Raw genomic sequence first — 17,958 nt, 5'->3', positions numbered from 1 at the left:
TCCGCTGCCTGGCGTCCTTTGTGGAGGCAGGGCTCCCAAGGAGCTCAAAGGCCAGGGAAGGACACACGGGACGGTCCAGAGCCACCCTACCGCTCCAGTGGTGCAGCACCCTCTCTGAATTCCTACTGCCACCAAAACACATCCCTAAGGCCTTTGGGAAGAATTGCTAGGACCCAGGAAGGCGGCCCCTTGCTGTGGTCCAGACTTCAGCAGCTGCCGATGACCAGAGGGAGCCAGCCGGCCGGCCGTGAGCAGGAGGACAGGACACGGGGACAGGGACAGCCACAGCCGGGCTTCCCGCAGCTGTGCCCACCGCCAGAACCAGCTCCAGCCAGTCACAGCCCCCGAGATGCCAAACAGTGACGGGCGAGAGGCCGGCAGGAAACTGACACCCCCTCACTGGAGAGCCTGCCCGGTCGGGGTGCGGGGCACCATCCCCGTCTGAACTCACCCCACAGCTCAGCCGTCTCCCAGTGACCCAGACGCGTCACCACGGCCCCAGGGCTGATCCCCGACCAAGGTCAGAACTCCCCCCAGTGTGACGGCCCCCATGCCACTCCTGTGGTGGAAGGGACGGCAGGCAGAGACCAGGAGTAGAGTCTTTTTTATTAATGGCTGCGTTTTCAAAGAACCGTTTTGTTACCAGGAAAGCTCCCCAGGAAGGGATTGCATTAGTGCAACAAGGGGGAGCCTTGATGCCAGGCTTTCCAGACACTTCCAGGTGGAGACTTTTGGCCTAGGCCGGCCGCCGGGGACTCGGGGGCTGGGAGGACACACGGCCCCTCCCCCGCCCCGACGGGGCGCTAAGGCACCCGGCCCGCCCGGGGGGGGGGCAAAACCCCGTGCCGTCAGCAGGCCGGCGGCTTGCAGCCCTCAACCTGCAGCCCTTTGCTCAGGAGGAAGGCGTCCTGCATGGGGTCACAACCCAGGAAGAGCTTCACCATGCCCTTGGCATCCTCGGAGCCCCCTGGCCTCAGAATGCAGCTTCTGTAGTCCATGGCAACCTGAGGAGAGGGGGCGGGGCTGCAGGAGGGTGGAGCACCCCCTTCACAGAGGGTGTGGGTGTGGCCACCTCTGCTGTGACTCAACAAAGGGCAGGGGAGCAGGGGGTTCTGGGCAGGGCCCTCAGAGCCTGGCAGGCCCAGGCGGGCGGCACAAGCATCTAGGCCCAGGCCAAGGACCTCCGTGTTGGTCTGCACGGCAGGCCGGCCTCTCACCTTGCCACTCAGGACGCCCTCCTGCTTGAAACGAGTGTGTGGACCGTGTCCGCGGAGTACACCTCGCTGCACAGGTAGCCATAGGACTGGGCGTCGTAGCTTCCTGCCAGGTGGCCGAAAGTCGCAGGCAGGTGGGTCCCTGGGACACACGCGGAGAGGCTCCTGCCCGGCCCCCTGGCCTCTCCGTGCCCCTTCCCCAGAGCCCAGAGCTTGGGGCCTCAAAGCAGCCCTGTCTGAGTCCCCTGCCACTAGAGGGAGTATTGGCCCAACACTTCTAGAAAACGGGGACCTTGCTGGCAACTCAGTGGAGGGACACAATTCAATCTTTGCCGACTTTCTGCTGAAGCTCACGAGGGTTCACCCCTAAGCCTCTTACAGGGACAGCTGCCCGAGGCTCCGAGGGATGAGTCAGGGCTCGCCCTCCAGCACGGGGAGAGCGCGGGTTAAAGCGCTCACGAGGGAGTGAACTGCGTCTCCGCACCGACACGCACGGGCAAACCTCGTCGACGCGTTCCGTCCGGGGTATGAAGCCCTCTCCTGCCTCTTCCAGGCTCTCCGGAAAGCACGTGCAGATAGGCCCAGCCCACCCTCGGACTCCGCGCGCCACAGCTGGAGGGACCAGCCCAGGAACCCAGGCAGGAAGAGGCCAGAGGTCAGCGGGCCTCGACCAGAGCCCGTCAGTCGGTCCCCCTTCACACACCACCAGAGGATCCTCTTGAACTGGGCAGTAGCCGCCAACCGACCGCTAAGGTGGGCCCGGCGTGTGCTTGGCTACCTGGCGTGGCTGGGACCCTGAGGATCTCCTGGCAGAGGCGGGCATTGTCCTAGGCCGGGTCCGAGGGCGTCTGCATGTGCAGGGCCTGGTCCACCTTGGCCAGGACGATCTGGCGCAGGTTGAAGAGGCCTGGAGGGCGGGAGGAAGGAGACGGGGGTGCTGGCACTGTGTCCAGGCCGCGCTTTCCAGCCGGGCGGTCCGGGAGCCCCTTTCCTTTCCCTCGGCCCGGCCGCACGGGGGTTGGCCAGCCGGGACTTGATGAGCTTGTCCAGCAGCTCCTGGGGGACGGCGCTGCCCGTGCCCCGCCGAGACTGGCAGCAGCGCCAGGGCTTCACAGGGCGCGGCGCTCCCGGCCCCAGAGCCTACCCTCTGGTTCTCATCCCCGGCTGTCACCAGAGTCGCAGGCAACGTGCCCTTCTTTTCGTTTGTCTTTTTTCCGGCCCGCAGCCACGCAAAGGTGTGAAGCCCTGCCACTCGCTGCCACGTGGATGCACCCTGAGAACACGATGCTCAGCGAGAGAAGTCAGACACAGAAGGACACACAGGGTGTGACCCCACTGAGGGGAAACGTCCAGAACAGGTAGATCCACAGAGTCAGAGTGGGTTCCTGGTTGTCAGGGACAGGGGAGGGGAGGGAATGATAACTAAGGGCGTGAGGGACCTTTTTGGGGTGAGGGAAATGTTCCAGAACAGGGCAGTAGTGACGGCTGCACAGCTCAGTAAAGTGTCCCCACGCGCTCCGGTTGCAGTCTGTGAGAGCATCGCTCTCAGGACGAAGGGCTGACTGCAGGAAGACTGAACGAGCACTGGGTCCTGGGCCCAGACGCTCAGCTGGGGACCCCCCCATTGGGAAGTCACTGGGACTTGCTGAGCCTCCACCGAGACTTGCAGCAGCCCCAGGACCTCACAGGGCGTGGTGCTCCTGGCCCCAGAGCCTAACCTCTGGTTCTCATCACTGCCTGTCACCAGCCTTGCATGCAACGTTCCTTTCTTCTATTTTGTCTTTTTTAAAGGCAACTCTTGAATACCTGTATTTAACATGCAGGGAACCAGTCCTGACTCCTTGATCTGGGACTTCCAGCCTCCAGAGTCTCGAGGACATCCACTTCCGTCGTTTACGCGCCCAGTGCGTGGGGTTTGATGATGGAAACTGACACCGAGAGCGTCTCCTCGTGCGGGGTGACATCAGCGGAAGAATCCCGTGGCGAGGGCCTGCCTGAGGACCACGGGAGAGCCCGGGCCCTCCCCGCCCCCTGCCTTCAGCCCCTCGCCCGCACCCTCCTGGGAGCGGAGCTGGTGCATCGCTTGCCAGAACTCATGGAAGTAGGTCTCCAGCTCATCATGCTGCAACAGGGAGGGCGGGTTGGGCGTAGGCTTGGTGAAGTTGGCCACCATGGCCGCGATGGCAATCTGGCGCCTCCCGTCCTGCTGCAGGCAGCCCGGCTGCAGGCCAAAGCAGGCCATGTGCCCGGACTTCCCTTCCCTGGGGAGGGACGCGGGTGAGGCCCCGCTACCACAGAGGAGCCCCGGCCCACGGCCGACAGGTTCCCCCACGCATGCACCGAGGGTAGAGGTCCAGGTAGAACTTGCTGATGGATGACCTTGCCCGAGGCCGCGTCCCGGACCGTGTAGAGCCTCACATCTTCATCTTCGTGACGCATGTTGGCGCCTTCCTCCAGGTCGAAGGTCAGCCCCAGCAGCTCCTGGGAGATGCCCAGCCGCCCGCGCGTGACCACCTGCATGGGGAAGGACTCATTGAGCAGGTACTGGTCCACGTGGTAGCGCGTCTCCTCCCCCTGGTTCATGTAGTAGCGCAGGTCCTAGACGTTGATGGGCCCGTCAAAGTGCAGGCCCCGCCTCTGGCACTCAGCCTTCTTTAGCTCCAGGATCACGGCCGCTCCTGCTCCCCGAGGGGCTTCAGCTTCTGGGCCAGCTCATCTGCGGGCGGAGGGGAGAGGCTCAGCTATGTCCCTGTGGCAGCCGCCCAGCCGCCCCCCACCCCACGCCCCTCGAGGCAGAATGAAGGGTTGGGGAAGGCGACCCCCAAGGGCTGACACAGTGGGGTCTCAGGCAGCACCACGTCCAGTCAAGGTCCACCTGACCCCCGTCCCCACTGGGACTCGGGGAGGCGGGGTTACCTAGGAAAGTGGCCACCACCTGGCTGGTCTTGGCCATGTTCATCTCCAGCACAGAGTCGGCTCGCGTGCTGAATCCCAGCAGGCGGGACTTCTGAGCCTGCAGCCTTACCAGCTCCCCGAGGATCGCGCAGTTCTCCTGGAACCCAGAGACAGCCAGCGCTGGGGACCGTGGGCCACGCCCTCCCCACAGGCCCCGGGCCAGGTCTCTGTGGGTGGGAGGGCTCTCAGGCCACTGGCGGGCACAGCCAAACCCCCTCCCTCCTCCTCCTGGCCTGGATTTCTAGACACTTTGGTGCTGTCCTAACATGTGGTCTTTATGAACACAGGTCCTTTTGGAACCAGAAACGGCATGAACCATGATGAGCTCTAAGGCCAAGGGCAGGAAGAAATGTGACCAGGCTCTCCAGGAGCCACCCAGGGGCCTCCCCGGGCTCAACAATACAAACTTGGCTGCCGTGCAGACAGCAGCTCATCCCCACGGCGCCCGAACACCCAGCCCCTGGACGGCGAGAGACCTGTTGCTGCAGGTGGCCCGTGGTTGGCTGGTGAGGCCTGGCCCCAGGCGTACGCCACCTTCTCTGGGGCCACCTCTCTGGGTCTGCGGTGGGGTTCTCCTGGGAGCCCCCAGTCACCACAGGACCAATGTGGCCTGTCTGCAGCCCAAGAAGGTGGGGACACAGGTCTGTCCCCCGTGGACATCACCCGCGAGGCCGAGCAAGCACCAGTGGTGTCTGCGGGGAAGATGAAGGGCTCATGCACAGCCCCCATCTACTGAAGATGCTAAACGGGAGAAGCACAGACTGCAGCCACATGCGGTATGGACCAAACGCAAGTGTCCTTGCAGGAACCGATGTCTGAATGTCGAGGCTGTTCCCGGGCCACAGTGAGAAGGCCCAGGCCCCACGCAAGGCACAGAGAGGGGATGGGGGGAACATCTGCGAATCTGAGCTCATCGGGCATCACCCCAGAAGGAGAGGGAGAGAGCCAGAAGGAGATACGGAGGGAGAGGGAGAGAGAGGGAGGTACAGACGTCTCTCCTTTCCCTGGGGGTTCTCTAGTGCAGCCAAGCCTGAAAACCACTGCATTTCGGGAGATGGGTCCTCGTGGAAAAGTTAAATAGTAGCTCATGGCATTATCGACACATATTAAAATGGCCCCAAATCTTGGGGAGTCAGGGAGGGGAGCTGGCGGCTGCCTCGTAAAGGAGGAGAGATTGGGCGTCAGAGGAGGTGCCTGCCTCCACCACCTCCGCCGCCGCCGCCCCCCCCCAGGGCCCCGCAGACTTCATCTCCCAGCTGTGGTCCTGGGCTGGAAGGTAGCGGGGAGGTCAGGCCGTCCCAAGCATCAACGTTGACTTCAGGGCTGATCTGAAAGGCGCCTGGTGTTTGTTGAAGCAGAAAAAAGAGAAAGCAGTGGGCAGAGGATGGGAGGGGGAGGGAGCCCCCATCAGCCCTTCTCCCTGTCTCCCTCTCTGTCTTCGTCTCTGTCTCCCTCCCTCCCTCCCTCCCTCTACCTCCCTGCCTCTCACTCTCCCTCCATCTCTCCCTCTGCCTCTCTCCCTCCCTCTCTCCCTGTCCCTCTTGCCCTGTCCTGTCCCTCTCTCCCTCCCTCCATCCCTGTCTCTCTTTCCCTGTCCCTCTCTCCCTCTCCCTCTATCCGTCCCCCCTCCCTTTCCCCGTTTCCATCTCCCTCTCTGCCTCCCTCTTTCCCTGTCCCTGTTTCCCTGCTCTGCTCTCCCTCTCCCTCTTTCCCTCTCCCTCTCTCCCTGTCCCCCTTTCCCTGTCCCTGTTTTCCTGTTCCGCTCTTCCTATACCTCTTTCCCTCTCCCTCTCTCCCTCTCGTGCTCCCTCTCCCTCCACCTCCTCCCCTCTCCAGAGAGGGAAGGAGGTGGAGGGAGAGGGACAGGGAGCAGGAGAGGGAGGGGGGAGAGGGAGAGAGGGATAGAGGGAGGGAGAGGGACAGGGAGCAGGAGAGGGAGGGGGGAGAGGGAGAGAGGGATAGAGGGAGGGAGGGAAAGACAAAGACATCTTTCCCTCCCTCCCTCTATCCCTCTCTCCCTCCCTCTCTCCCTCCCTCCCTCCCTCTCTCCCTCTTCCTCGCTCCCTCTCCTCCCTCTCCCTCCGTCTCTCCATCTCCCTCACTCCCTCCCAGAGACAGAGAGACGAAGAGGCAGAGACAAGGGAGAGGGAGAGGGAGAGAGAGGGAGAGACGGAGAGAGGGAGAGAGAGAGAGGTCTATTCCTCCCTTTCCCTCTCTCCTCCTTCTCTCCCTCTCTCCCCCCTCCCTCTCTCCCCCCTCCCTCTCTCCCTCTCCCCCTCTCCCTCGTCTCTCCCTCTCCCTCCATCTCTCCCTCTCTGGGAGGGAGTGAGGGAGAGGGAGAGACAGAGGGAGGGAGAGGGTGAGACAGAGGGAGGGAGAGGGAGAGAGGAAGGGAAAGGGCGAGGGAGGGAGAGGGAAGGAGGGCGACACGTCTCTCCCTCTCCGTCTCCCTCCCCCTCCCTCTCTCCCTCTCCCTCCCTTCCTCTCCCTCTCCCTCTCCTAGAGGGAGGGAGGGAGAGGGAGAGACAGAGGGAGAGGAGAGGGGGAGTCGGAGAAGGAGGTAGGGAGAGGGAGAAGGCGAGAGGGTGCCTGCTTCCCTCTCTGTCTCCCTCCCTCCCTCCCTCCCTCCCTCTCTGTGTCCCTGTCTCCCCCCTCTCCCTCTCCCTCTGTCTCTCCCTCTCTGGGAGGGAGAGAGGGAGAGGGAGAAGGAGGGAAAGTGATGGAGGGAGGTAGAGGGAGAGAGGGTGAGGGAGAGAGGGAGAGAAGGAGGAGAGAGGGAGAGGAAGGGAGGAAGAGAGCTCTCCCTCTCTCCCCCCTCTCTCTCCCCCTCCCTCTCTCCCTCTCCCCCTCTCTCTTGTCTTTGCCTCTCCCTCCGTCTCTCCCTCTCTGAGAGGGAGTGAGGGAGACGGAGAGACGGAGGGAGAGGGAAAGGGAGGAGAGGGAGGGAGGGAGGGAGAGACGTTTCCTCCCTCCCTTTCCTCCCTCTTCTCCCTCTCCCTCTCACTCTCCGTCTAACTCTCCCGCTCCCTCCATCTCTCCATCTCCCTCACTCCCTCCCAGAGGGAGAGGGGAGGGAGAGAAGGAGAGGGAAAGAGGAGAGGGAAGAGGGAGAGGAAAGAGGCAGAGGGAAGAGGGAGAGAGGGAAGAGGGAGAGAGGGAGAGGGAGAGAGGGAGAGGAAAGAGGGAGAGGGAGGGAGAGGGAGAGAGGGAGGGATAGAGGAAGAGACAGAGAGGGAGAGAGAGGGGGAGTGGGAAAGAGGTAGAGGGAGAGCGGAACAGGGAAAGAGGTACAGGGAGAGAGGGAGGCAGAGAGGGAGGAGAGGAAGCAGGGAGAAAAGAGAGAAAGAACACACCGTCTACATTTCTGTCAAATGACACCGGGGATCCTTACACAACCAGGAGAAAGTAACACAGGGAGGCTCTTTCTCAGCTGGAGCTGGAACTGCAGACGGGGCCAAACACCACCAGGCTGGCCACACGCATCCAGCCACCGCTCCAGCCCCATCAGCCGTGAGTCCGGTCACCAGGGCTCTGAGTGTCTGCTCCAGGGAGCTGGGGTTCACCCTCTCACCCGGGAGGCCGGGCCAAGACAGCAGGGCCCCGGGCTGGACACATAGGGGGAAACGCATCCCCACAGGACAGCTTGTGCGAGCAGATTCAGCTACCAGATTCTAGAGGCCCGGGACCACCCTGTGGCCCGTGAAACCCAGGAGCCACGAGAGTCTTGCAACGTGATTCCTGTCCGTTGGACTGTAAAGTTTATGTAGGGAATCTTGGAAACAGTGGTAACAAGGCTGAATTGGAACGAGCTTTAGGCTATTATGGACCACTCTGAAGTGTGTGGGTTGCTAAAAACCCTCCCGGCTTCGCTCTCGTTGAATGTGAAGATCCCCGAGATGCAGCCGATGCTGTCCGAGAACTAGATGGGAGAACACTATGTGGCTGCCGAGTAAGAGTGGACCTGTCGAATGGGAAAAGAGAAGTCGAAATCGTGACTGCCTCCTTCTTGGGGTCGTCGCCCTCGAGATGATTATGGGAGGAGGAGTCCTCCACCTCCCACACATCTCCAAGATGGAGAGCCTTCTCCGTCAGCCAGAGCAGGTCCCTTTCTAGATATAGGAGAAGAGAGAGATCCCTGTCCCAAGAGAGAAATCACAAGCCGTCCTGATCTTTCTCTAGGTCTCCTAGCCGATCTAGGTCAGATGAAAGGAAATAGAAGACCACTTTGCAAGAGGAGTGGTGTACAGGCAATAACTTCATTTGGCAGGAGTATGTACAGAAAATTCAAGTTTTGTTTGAGACTTCCGAAGCTTGGTGCACTTTTTAAATGTTTTAGTTGTTCACATTTGTTTGTCTCTTGGGAGAGTGACACATAAAGGTGTCATTCTCTATGGTTTGAAATGGGTCCTGTGAGGCATGTAATATGAAGAATTGTTACCTTACAATGTTCCCTTAAGCAAAATTGAACTTGCTTTGAATTTTTGGTCTTGCCTAGACTGATAATAAAACTCTAACTCCTGCCCACCTAAAGTGTGATGTTTACTATTATGGAAACAACACTGGCAAACATTGAAAAGACTTTCTGTAGCTGGGATATGGTATGCAGCTGTAGTTAAGCAAGCAGTCTTTAAAAGGTGCTGTGAACCCAAGCCAGCAGGTAAAAATGAAAGCCGCACCCTTACCCTAGATTAGAGGTTTAAAAATTCCACTAGTCTTCACACCGGACAAGAGGTTGTCCAGGGAGTTTAAAATCTAAGAAGTTTCAAGGAAGTTAGTTTACCTTTGAGTTAGGTCATACATCCCCTCTGTGATTGCTGTACATGAATACATAGCTCTTTGTAATATTTTTTGGAAATTTGAGATTATCAAGATACCAATGTCCTGCCAGATTAAGAGTATATTATAGAGCTGAACTTTGAGTTACTGTGCAATTTTTTTTTTCATGCTGTCATTTGTAATATGTTTTGTGAGAATCCTTGGGATTAAAGTTTTGGTTGCAAAAGAAAAAAAGAAAAGAAAAGAATCCGCCTGCCAATGCAGGGGACACAGGTTCAAGCCCTGGTCCGGGAAGATCCCAGGTGCCGCAGATCAAGTAAGCCCGTGGGCCACAACTACTGAGCCTGCACTCTAGATCCTGGGAGCCAGAACTACTGAAGCCCACACGCAACGAAGACCCAACGCAGCAAGAAAAAAAAGACGATACTGGCCAGGTGATCAAGGGTAAAATCGTTTGTCATAAGTCCCGTTGATGGTGTGTATCCTTGATGTGACCTGAGGAGAATGGCATTTTTATCTCTGTCTGGGTCTTCCGCCCCAAACCCCGTAACTCCAGACCAACCATAAGAAAACACCAGAAAACAAACAGACAAACAAATTGAGGGACAAAACACCTGACCAGTCCTCAAAACTTTCAAGGTATCAAAACCCAGCGACGTCTGAGAAATGTCACAGCCCAGAGGAGACTGGGACAGAAAAAGGATGTTAGGGGAACACTAGGGAAATTCTAATAAAGTGTGGACTTTAGTTAATAACAATGTATCCATCTTGGTTCCTTAGTTGGATAAACATCTCGTACTAAGGTACTAACGAGTTGGAAATAGGGGTACTGGGTCAGGGTCCACGGCACTCTGTACAGATCTTTGCAACTTTTTTGTAACTCTAAGCTCTTGTAAAATTAAGCGAGTACTGAACAGAGCTAAGAATGTTATTTCCCTGATTTGAACATGCCTGAGTTTCTTTTCATGGTCACATTTTTGCTATTTGGATGTGTCTTGGAATCAGTAGCAAAGGAGAGTTGCCAGCCGCTGGGAAGATGTGGGTGGTTCGCAGGTGGCTTGCTCTGGAGCTGAAGACCACGGTGGGAAGTCTGCAGCCTCGGGCTGCACTTAGAACCATGGGAGGCGATGGGCCAGCTCAGTTAGGGATGGAACCTATAAATAAAACTTTTTTCTTTTCCGTTATGGCTTATCACAGGATACTGAATATAGTTCCCTGTGCTAGACAGTAGGACGTTGTAGTTTATCCATCCTATATTTAATAGTTTGCATCTGCTAACCCCAAACTCCCAATCCAACCCTCCCTCACTGTTTCTCCCCCTTGGCAACCACAAGTCTGTTCTCTATGTCTGTGAGTCTGTTTTTGTTTTGTAGACGAGTTCATTTGTGTCGTATTTTAGATTTCACATATAAGTGAGATCATATGATATTTGTCTTTCTCTTCTGACTTACTTCACTTAGTATGATAATCTCTAGGTCCATCCACGTTGCTGCAAATAGCATTATTTCATTCTTTTTATGGCTGAATAATATTCCATTGTATATATGTACCACATCTTCTTTATCCATTCATCCATCAGTGGACATTTAGGTAGCTTCCATGTCTTGGCTACTGTAAATAGTGCTGCAATGAACGTTGGGGTGCATGTATCTTTCTTTCTTCTTTCCTTCTTCCTTTCTTCCTTTCTTTCTTTCTCTCTCTCTTTTTCTTTCTTTCTTTCTTTCTCTCTCTTTCTCTCTTTCTCTCTTTCTTTCTTTCTTTTTTCTTTCTTCTTTTATTGTCACACGGCATGTGAGATCTTAGTTCCCTGACCAGAGATGGAACCCACGCCCCCTGCACTGGAAGCGTGGATTCTTAACCACTGGACCACCAGGGAAATGCCAGGGGTGTATGTATAGTTTTGAATTAGAGTTTTCTCCGGATCTATGCCCGGGAGTGGAATTGTGGGACCCTATGGCAGCTGTATCTGTTCCTGCACGCCTCACATCAACCACCTGCACTCCAATCCTTGCTCTCAACGTCATCTTCGGGGAACCCAACCTGCGACAGGGACCTTGACAAGAAGAAATGGCTCAGGGAAAAGCTACCTGCACGGGGAGGAGATAGAGACCATCGCCCCTGGGGTGCGGAGGGGAGAGTGGGTGCAGAGGTTTGTCATTTCACCCCCGATACTCATCTCAGCCCTCGTGGCTGCCCCACTCTAGGTCACCTCGGGATACAGAGGTGACCCGGTTAGAGTCCCTGCCTGTGCAGGAATCGGGGCACCAGCCGGTCTGAATAATATTAGTGCAGGGTCTCCCCCGTGGCACTGGGGTTATTCGGGGCGGGTCATCCTCTGCTGAGGGCCCCTCCTGGGCACTGTGTGGGGTTTAGCAGCATCCCTGGCCTCACCCATTTGATTCCAGGGGCCCTCCCTCCCAGTTGTGACAACCACAGATTTTCCCCACACATCACGGAAGAACTGGGTGAGGCGGGGGCAGGATGGCTCTGGGCGAGGACAGCTGTGTTGAAGCAACCAGCCTGGCCCAGGGCAAGGTCTGCCCCAATCCCGTCAGCGCCTGCATTTAGAACTGCCCCTTTCCTCTCCCACCTCCCCTGCCCTGCAGTGGTCTCCGAGACATCATCCCCATGTAATAAATCACACCTTCTCAGTTTACTGTTTGCTGCCCTCGCTAGAACGTGAGCTCTTTGAGGACAGGGATGCTGTTATGTCCCCAGCACCTAGAAGAGTGTCTGCTGTGTAGTAGATGCTTCATAAATACTTGCTGAATAAAGGAGTTGAATAAAGGGATGAGTGGATGAATGAATGAAGGTTACAATGGAAGGAGGGGGGAGATTCCCTTTCTGGCTCTCGGGGGTTGGGAGATCAAGTGAAAGATCTGTCCTAAATAGGCTGACCAGCCTTCTGGGGTTCCCCGGGACTGAGAGTTTCCCCAGAGTTCCAGCGCTCAAACCTGAGCGGTCCTGGGCAAACTGGGGGCGGGTGTTGGTCACCCTATCTAAACACAGTAACAATTCCAGCTGCAATAGCAATGGCCAATGACCTCTACGGTCTTATTGACCATGCACAGTTCTCTACCTGGCGGGGAAGGGTGGGCCGGGATTGGAATTCTGGTGATCCAGGGCGGGTGAGGGCACACCCCGGGCTTGTGGAGGGGAGTCCAGGAAGGTTCTGGAGGAAGTGACAGTGACACAGGAGGGAGGGAGGAGTCTAAGGAAGAACATCCCACATGACAACCTGTGCCAATGGCCCTGGGCCCAAGGTCACACCTGACCAGGGCTTGCTTTTTTTTTTTCTAATTTACTTTTCCCCACATGGATATGCAATTGTCCTAATGCCATTTATTGAAAACTCCTTAATTTCCCCACTTTCTATCATATCAAGTTCTCATATATCTGTTTCTGGACCTTTTTTCTATACCATAGAGCTATACGTCCCATCCTTGCACCACTAGGGCTGTTTCATCACTATAACTTTATTTATTCATTTTGTTTTGGCCGTGCTGTGTGGCATGTGGGATCTTATGTCCCTGACCAGGGATCGAACCCGCGTCCCCTGCAGTGGAAGCTCGGAGTCTTAATCACTGGACCTCCAGGGAAGTCCCCAGGGCTTGCTTTGACATCCATGGAATGGTGGCAGGTGGGCACGGGGAGCAGCTGTCTGTGAGCCATCCTGGGTAGAAATGCAGGGTGGAGGGGAGGACAGATGGAGCTGGAGGGGAAGAAGCGGAGGAGGGAGGGAGGAAGGGAGGGAGGCCGGGCGAGAGACAGACAGAGAGTTTCCGGAGACAATAGCTCTGGCCGTGTCCTAGGGCATGAAAGCTGAAAATAGCTCCTAGTGCCGGGAGCCTTGGAGCCGGAGGCTGGGAGCCAGGGTGACTGGCTCTCCTCCCTGGTGTGTGTGTGTTGCGGGGGGGTGGGTGGCTCTGGGCTTCTCAGGCTGGGAATGGGGTGCACAGAGCAGGAACGGAGCAGGGACCCTTCTCTCTGGAACCTCGTGGGCCATCCTCAGCTCACAAAGCTGAGCCACTCCTTGCCCTACGAGTGGGGGGCTTATCCTCCCTGTCCCCTGGATCATACCCCCTCACACACAACTTCCCCGTGTGTGTTCCCAGCAACCAAGAGAATCTGTTTTTAAAAGATTTGGGGGAGGGGGGTAACCATACAAACAAGAGCAGAATGGATACTTTTTCAGGATATGAATGGCTCTGTGTAAGCCCACCCCCAGGGTAACCACAGTCCTGACCTCTAACACTCTTGACGAGTCAGCCTTGGTCTGGGCTTGCGGACCCACGGAAGCTTCCTCATTCCCTCCTTCAGGTCCCGACTCTCCCTCGGCGTCTTTGTGAGAAGCACCCGGGGAAGTGGGACTGCTAGGCTGTACTGCTGCTAGAACTCCACCTGGGCTCCACCAGGCTCCAGCCCCCCGCCCTGTCCACCTAACTGACCCTGAGGCACCTCAACTGGTAGGAGCAGCATCACCTTCCCTCCTGGGACTCGTGATACTTAAGGGAGACACCAAAAGACAAGCCTTTGGCTCCCTGGCTGGCAAAGAGCAGGTACTCAATTGTCATAAGTGTCCGTATCAGTGAGGGTTCTCCAGACAAACAGAATCCATATGGGGTGTGTGTGTATATACACACACATGTACATATGTACAAGCATACAAAAATATACAGCTGTGTACATATGCAGTATGCGTACACACATATACACATATAGTATATACAATACACACATACATATATACACACATATAAAATGCAGTTTGTATATATACAGTATGTATACACACATATACACACAATATAGACAATACACACATACATATACACTATACATACACACATATAAAATGCATAGTTGGTATGTATACAGTATGTACACATACGTATAACATATGCAATATACACACCTAGGTACATATATAGCATACGTATATACACACATACAAAGATATTTAGGTGTGCATATAGACAGTATACATACATACACATATAATATATGCAATACATACACGTACGTACATATAGACACACATATACACCTACATATAAAAGCATATAGCATAAAAATATATATGTACTGTATATAGAAATTCATCGTATATATACATACATATATCATATATATAAGATATATACACATACATATATACAATGTGTACACACACACCCCTATATGTAAATATGCGCATGTACATACACATATAAATTCATACGCAAGTGTGTATATAATAGTATATTCATATATACATATAATACCTAGAAACATATTGGGGGGGAGGTGTCACGGTACGTCAAGGGCGGGAGTCGAACCCGCCACCCCAGGCCCCGAGGGGTCTCCCCGGGTCTCCACTTCGGGCCGGTGGGTGTGGCCGGGGGGGGCAGCTGAAGACGTGCGTGCGTGCTTGCGTGCGTACGTGCGTGCGTGGGGGCGGGTCCACGGGGCGGGAGGCGCTCGCCGCGAGTGAGTGGTTCAGCCGGGCCCCGGCTCATTGTGCTTGCCTCACGCCGGCCCCAGTTGGCAGCAGCGCTGGAGGCCCCGGGCCTGTGACCACAAAGAGGGAGCCGGGGGCCGGACGGGAGCAGGCCGGCGGCGGCGGCGGCGGCGCCGGCTGAGGCCCAGGCCAGGCTCCCTCCCCTCAGCCTCCCGCCCGCCCGCCCGCCTGTCCCGCCCCCGCCGGCGGCGCCCCGCCCCTCCCCCAACCGCCAGACTAGCCTGGTGCGGGGGCCGCGCGCGAAAACGTGGGGGAGAAGCTGAGGCTGGAGTCGCCCGTGGTGGCCGAGCCCGCCGTCTACCCATGGCTGCTGCTGGTCTACGTGAGTGCCGCCCGTCCCCTCTTCCCGGACCTCCACCTCTCTTCCCCCACGGCGCGCGCTGAGCCCACCGAGTAACGGAGCGACTCGAGTCGCCAGACCCTCTTTGGAGCCCCCCTTCCCGCCCTGCCTGGTTCTCCGCGGCCGTTTCCAGCCCCCGCGCGCAGGGTGGGCAGAGGGGAGCCGGGGCCGGCCGGGGGCACAGACTCGGCCGCGGGGACCCCGCGCTTCCGAGGTGCTCCCGAGCCGGTCTGCCGTTGGCCCTGTAGGGCTGGGGACCCAGGTCCCCCCCTCCCCCGGCCTGGACTGCCGGCGGGCTTGCCCTTCCGTACTTTATGATCTGACACGTCGGGTTTCTTTTTCCTGGCCAGCTTTACCATTACCTGACCAGCTTTCCCAGCATCCCCTGATAATGTGTTAGATATTCAAGTTTTAGGGCCTGGTCCCAGCCCTATGGAATCAGCAACTCTGGTGGGGCTCAGTGATCTCTGTTACAACAGGCCCTCCAGATGATTTTTATTCACCTTAAAATTTGAAAATATCTGCATTGTCAGCTGGCCGAAGCGTCCACCAGCAGGTGAAGGGGAGTGGCGCCTGGAAAAGATAGGGACTAGCCAAGGTAAGTACAGTAGCATTTGCCATGGTAGTAATGGAGAATGCCTTTTCTCCACTGGTTGGCACAGACTAGTATCTGGGAGCAGTGGCAGGGTTATTTAGGATGCTTTACATTGCAGTGTAGAGTGACCGCTGTCCTGGTTTGCCAGGGACTTCCCCTGTGTGAGCGCTTAAAATCTCATCCTGGCAAACCCCTTAGCCTTGGGTTTGAAAAACTTAGGGAATAACATGAAATTTAGGGGAAACATGATCTAGGTTTTGGGCAAGTCACAAGTGCTAATTAAAGCTAAGCAAGTATGGACAACATCTAGCCTTCTTTACCCTTTTGCGGGGAGGTAAATCTTGATTGGGTGAGAGGACTTATTGTTAAGAGATCTTTGTAGAAACATCCCCTTCTGCTTAGTCCGCTGGTTCTCCGTTCTGGCTAGACATTGGCATCGTCTGAGGAGAGTTAAAATGATAGTATTGGTCTAGCATGACCAACCGTCGGTGTGAGGGTTTTTAAAAAGTGCTTCAGAGGATTCTAATGTGCAGCCAAATTTAGGTGCCACTGCTTAAGCTTTTGAACCGCTGCTACGTATTTTCACCTCATCTTGCTGTGAGAATATCCAACTGTAGTTGAGGTTTGTTGTTTTTCTTTTTCTTTTTTTAACTGTCTTATTATAAGATTTACTGTCTTAAATAAGATTGAATGGACAGAAAATCCTGCTAGTCCATCTGGTATAGCTGGATACCCAGAGTAATATCGTTAAGATATGTACCATTTAAGTATTGTGACTGGCCTTTTAAAAATTAACATATGCATTAAATTAGTATTGATAGTATAGATCTCTTTCGAAGTTGTCATGTTGGGGAGCTATACCTCTAATCTGCTGCCATTGCTAAATATCTGGACACCTCTTATTAGGAATTGCTTTTAAAAATCTTTAGGGATTAAAACCAAGATTGCTGTATTATTTGTACTGGGACCACAAAAACCTCACAAAGTTCCCCCGCTGTACCTTCTACCCCCATCTCTAACCCTTGGCAACTTCTAATCTGTTCTCCATCTCCACAGTTTTGTTATTTTAAGAATAATATGTAAACATAATCATGAATTACTTAATCTTCGGAGATTGGCTTTTAAAAACTTTTCCCTCGGCATCATTCCCTTGAAGTTCATTTCAATTTTTGCATATATTAATAATTTGTTCCTTGTTGCTCGGTAGTATTCTATCATAAGATTTTATCACAATTTGTTTCAACATTCACCCATTGAAAGACATTTGGGGAGTTGCCAGTTTGTGGCTATTAGAAATAAAACTGCTATGAACATTTATGTGTAAGTTTCTGTGGGAACTTCATTAAGTTTTTGTTTCTTTTGGATAAATGCTCAAGAGTACAATTACTGCATTGTAGGGTGAATCTACTTTTAGGATTAAAAGAGACTGTCAAGCTGTTTCTCAGAGTGGCTAAACCATTTTATTTTCCCACCAGTGATGTGATATAATTTTTCTACGTACTCGCTAGCATTTGATGTTGTCACTATACTTTAATTTTAGTTATTCTCTGATATCTCATTATGGTCTTAATTTGCATTTCCCTGATGGCTAACGATGTTGAACATCTTTTCATGTGCTTCTTTGCCATGTGTATATTCTCTTCCATGAAATGTCTGTTCCTGTCTTCTGCCTATTCTCTAGTTGGATTTTTTTAAGTTGTTTGGAGAGTTCTTTGTATATTATAGATACAAGTCATTTGTCTCCTATGGGATTTTCAAATATGTTTTCCCACTGTGTAATTTGAGTTTTCATCCACTTAAAAGGATCTTCTATGAAGCATTTTTAACTCATTTTGATGAGATCCAATTGATCAGTTTTTGCTTTTATTGATCATACTTTCGGTGTCAAGTCTAAGAATTATTCACCTAGTTGTAGATGCCAAAGATTTTCTCCTATTTTTTTTCTCTAAAAATGTCCTGCTTTTACATTTAAGATTATGATCCACTTTGATTTAATTTTTGTGTAAGATGTGTAAGGTTTAGGTTAAGGTTCATTGTTTGTTTGTTTGTTTTTGTCGAGGGATGTCCAACTGTTTCAGTACCATTTTTTGAAAAGTCTATTCTTCCTTGATAGCTTTTGCACTGCTGTCAAAACCAAGTTAAATGTATTTGTGTCAGTCTATTGCTGGGTTCTCTGTTCTATTCCATTGATCTATGTATCTACCCTCCATCATTACTGCGAAATCTTGAAATTGGGTAGATTAATTCCTCCCATTTTAATCTTCCTTTACAAATTGTTTTAGCTGTTCTTCAGCCTCTTCCTACCATATAAATCTTAGAATAAGCTTGTCTATATCCACAAAAACCTTGAGGGCATTTTAAGAGTAATTGTGTTAAGCCTCTTAACTTGGGGAGAATTGACAGCTTTATTATGTTGTGTTTTCTAATCTATGAACAAGGTATGTCTCCCTATTTGTTTGGGACTTTTAAAATTTTCTTCATCAGCATTTTGTAATTTTCAGTATAGAGGTCCTATAAATGTCTTATTGGGCTTCTATTTAAGTATTTATTTAGGTCAGTTGTAAATGGCATCACATAT

At 53.7% G+C, this 17,958-nt stretch overlaps 1 long non-coding RNA gene across 3 annotated transcripts in view; it reads left to right on the top strand.

The window, feature by feature from the left end:
- The window catches only part of LOC309621667, a 311,127-nt gene that overhangs the window by 217,368 nt on the left and 75,801 nt on the right, over positions 1 to 17,958 (top strand). Inside the window, exon 1 of one of the 3 annotated variants that reach the window (XR_014240140.1) lies at positions 14,695 to 14,767. The exons of the other annotated variants lie outside the window; for them this stretch is intronic. This is a non-coding gene — a long non-coding RNA (uncharacterized lncRNA). Of the gene's footprint in view, positions 1 to 14,694; positions 14,768 to 17,958 lie in introns of those variants that run through there. 3 annotated transcript variants of the gene reach the window in all.

Source organism: Balaenoptera borealis (genome assembly GCF_965194805.1).
Source record: "Balaenoptera borealis genome assembly, contig: HAP1_SCAFFOLD_801, whole genome shotgun sequence".
In the NCBI taxonomy this organism is placed as follows: Eukaryota; Metazoa; Chordata; class Mammalia; order Artiodactyla; family Balaenopteridae; genus Balaenoptera; species Balaenoptera borealis.
The sequence above is the reverse complement of the archived record's forward strand: the minus strand, read 5'-3'. Positions and strand labels throughout refer to the sequence as shown.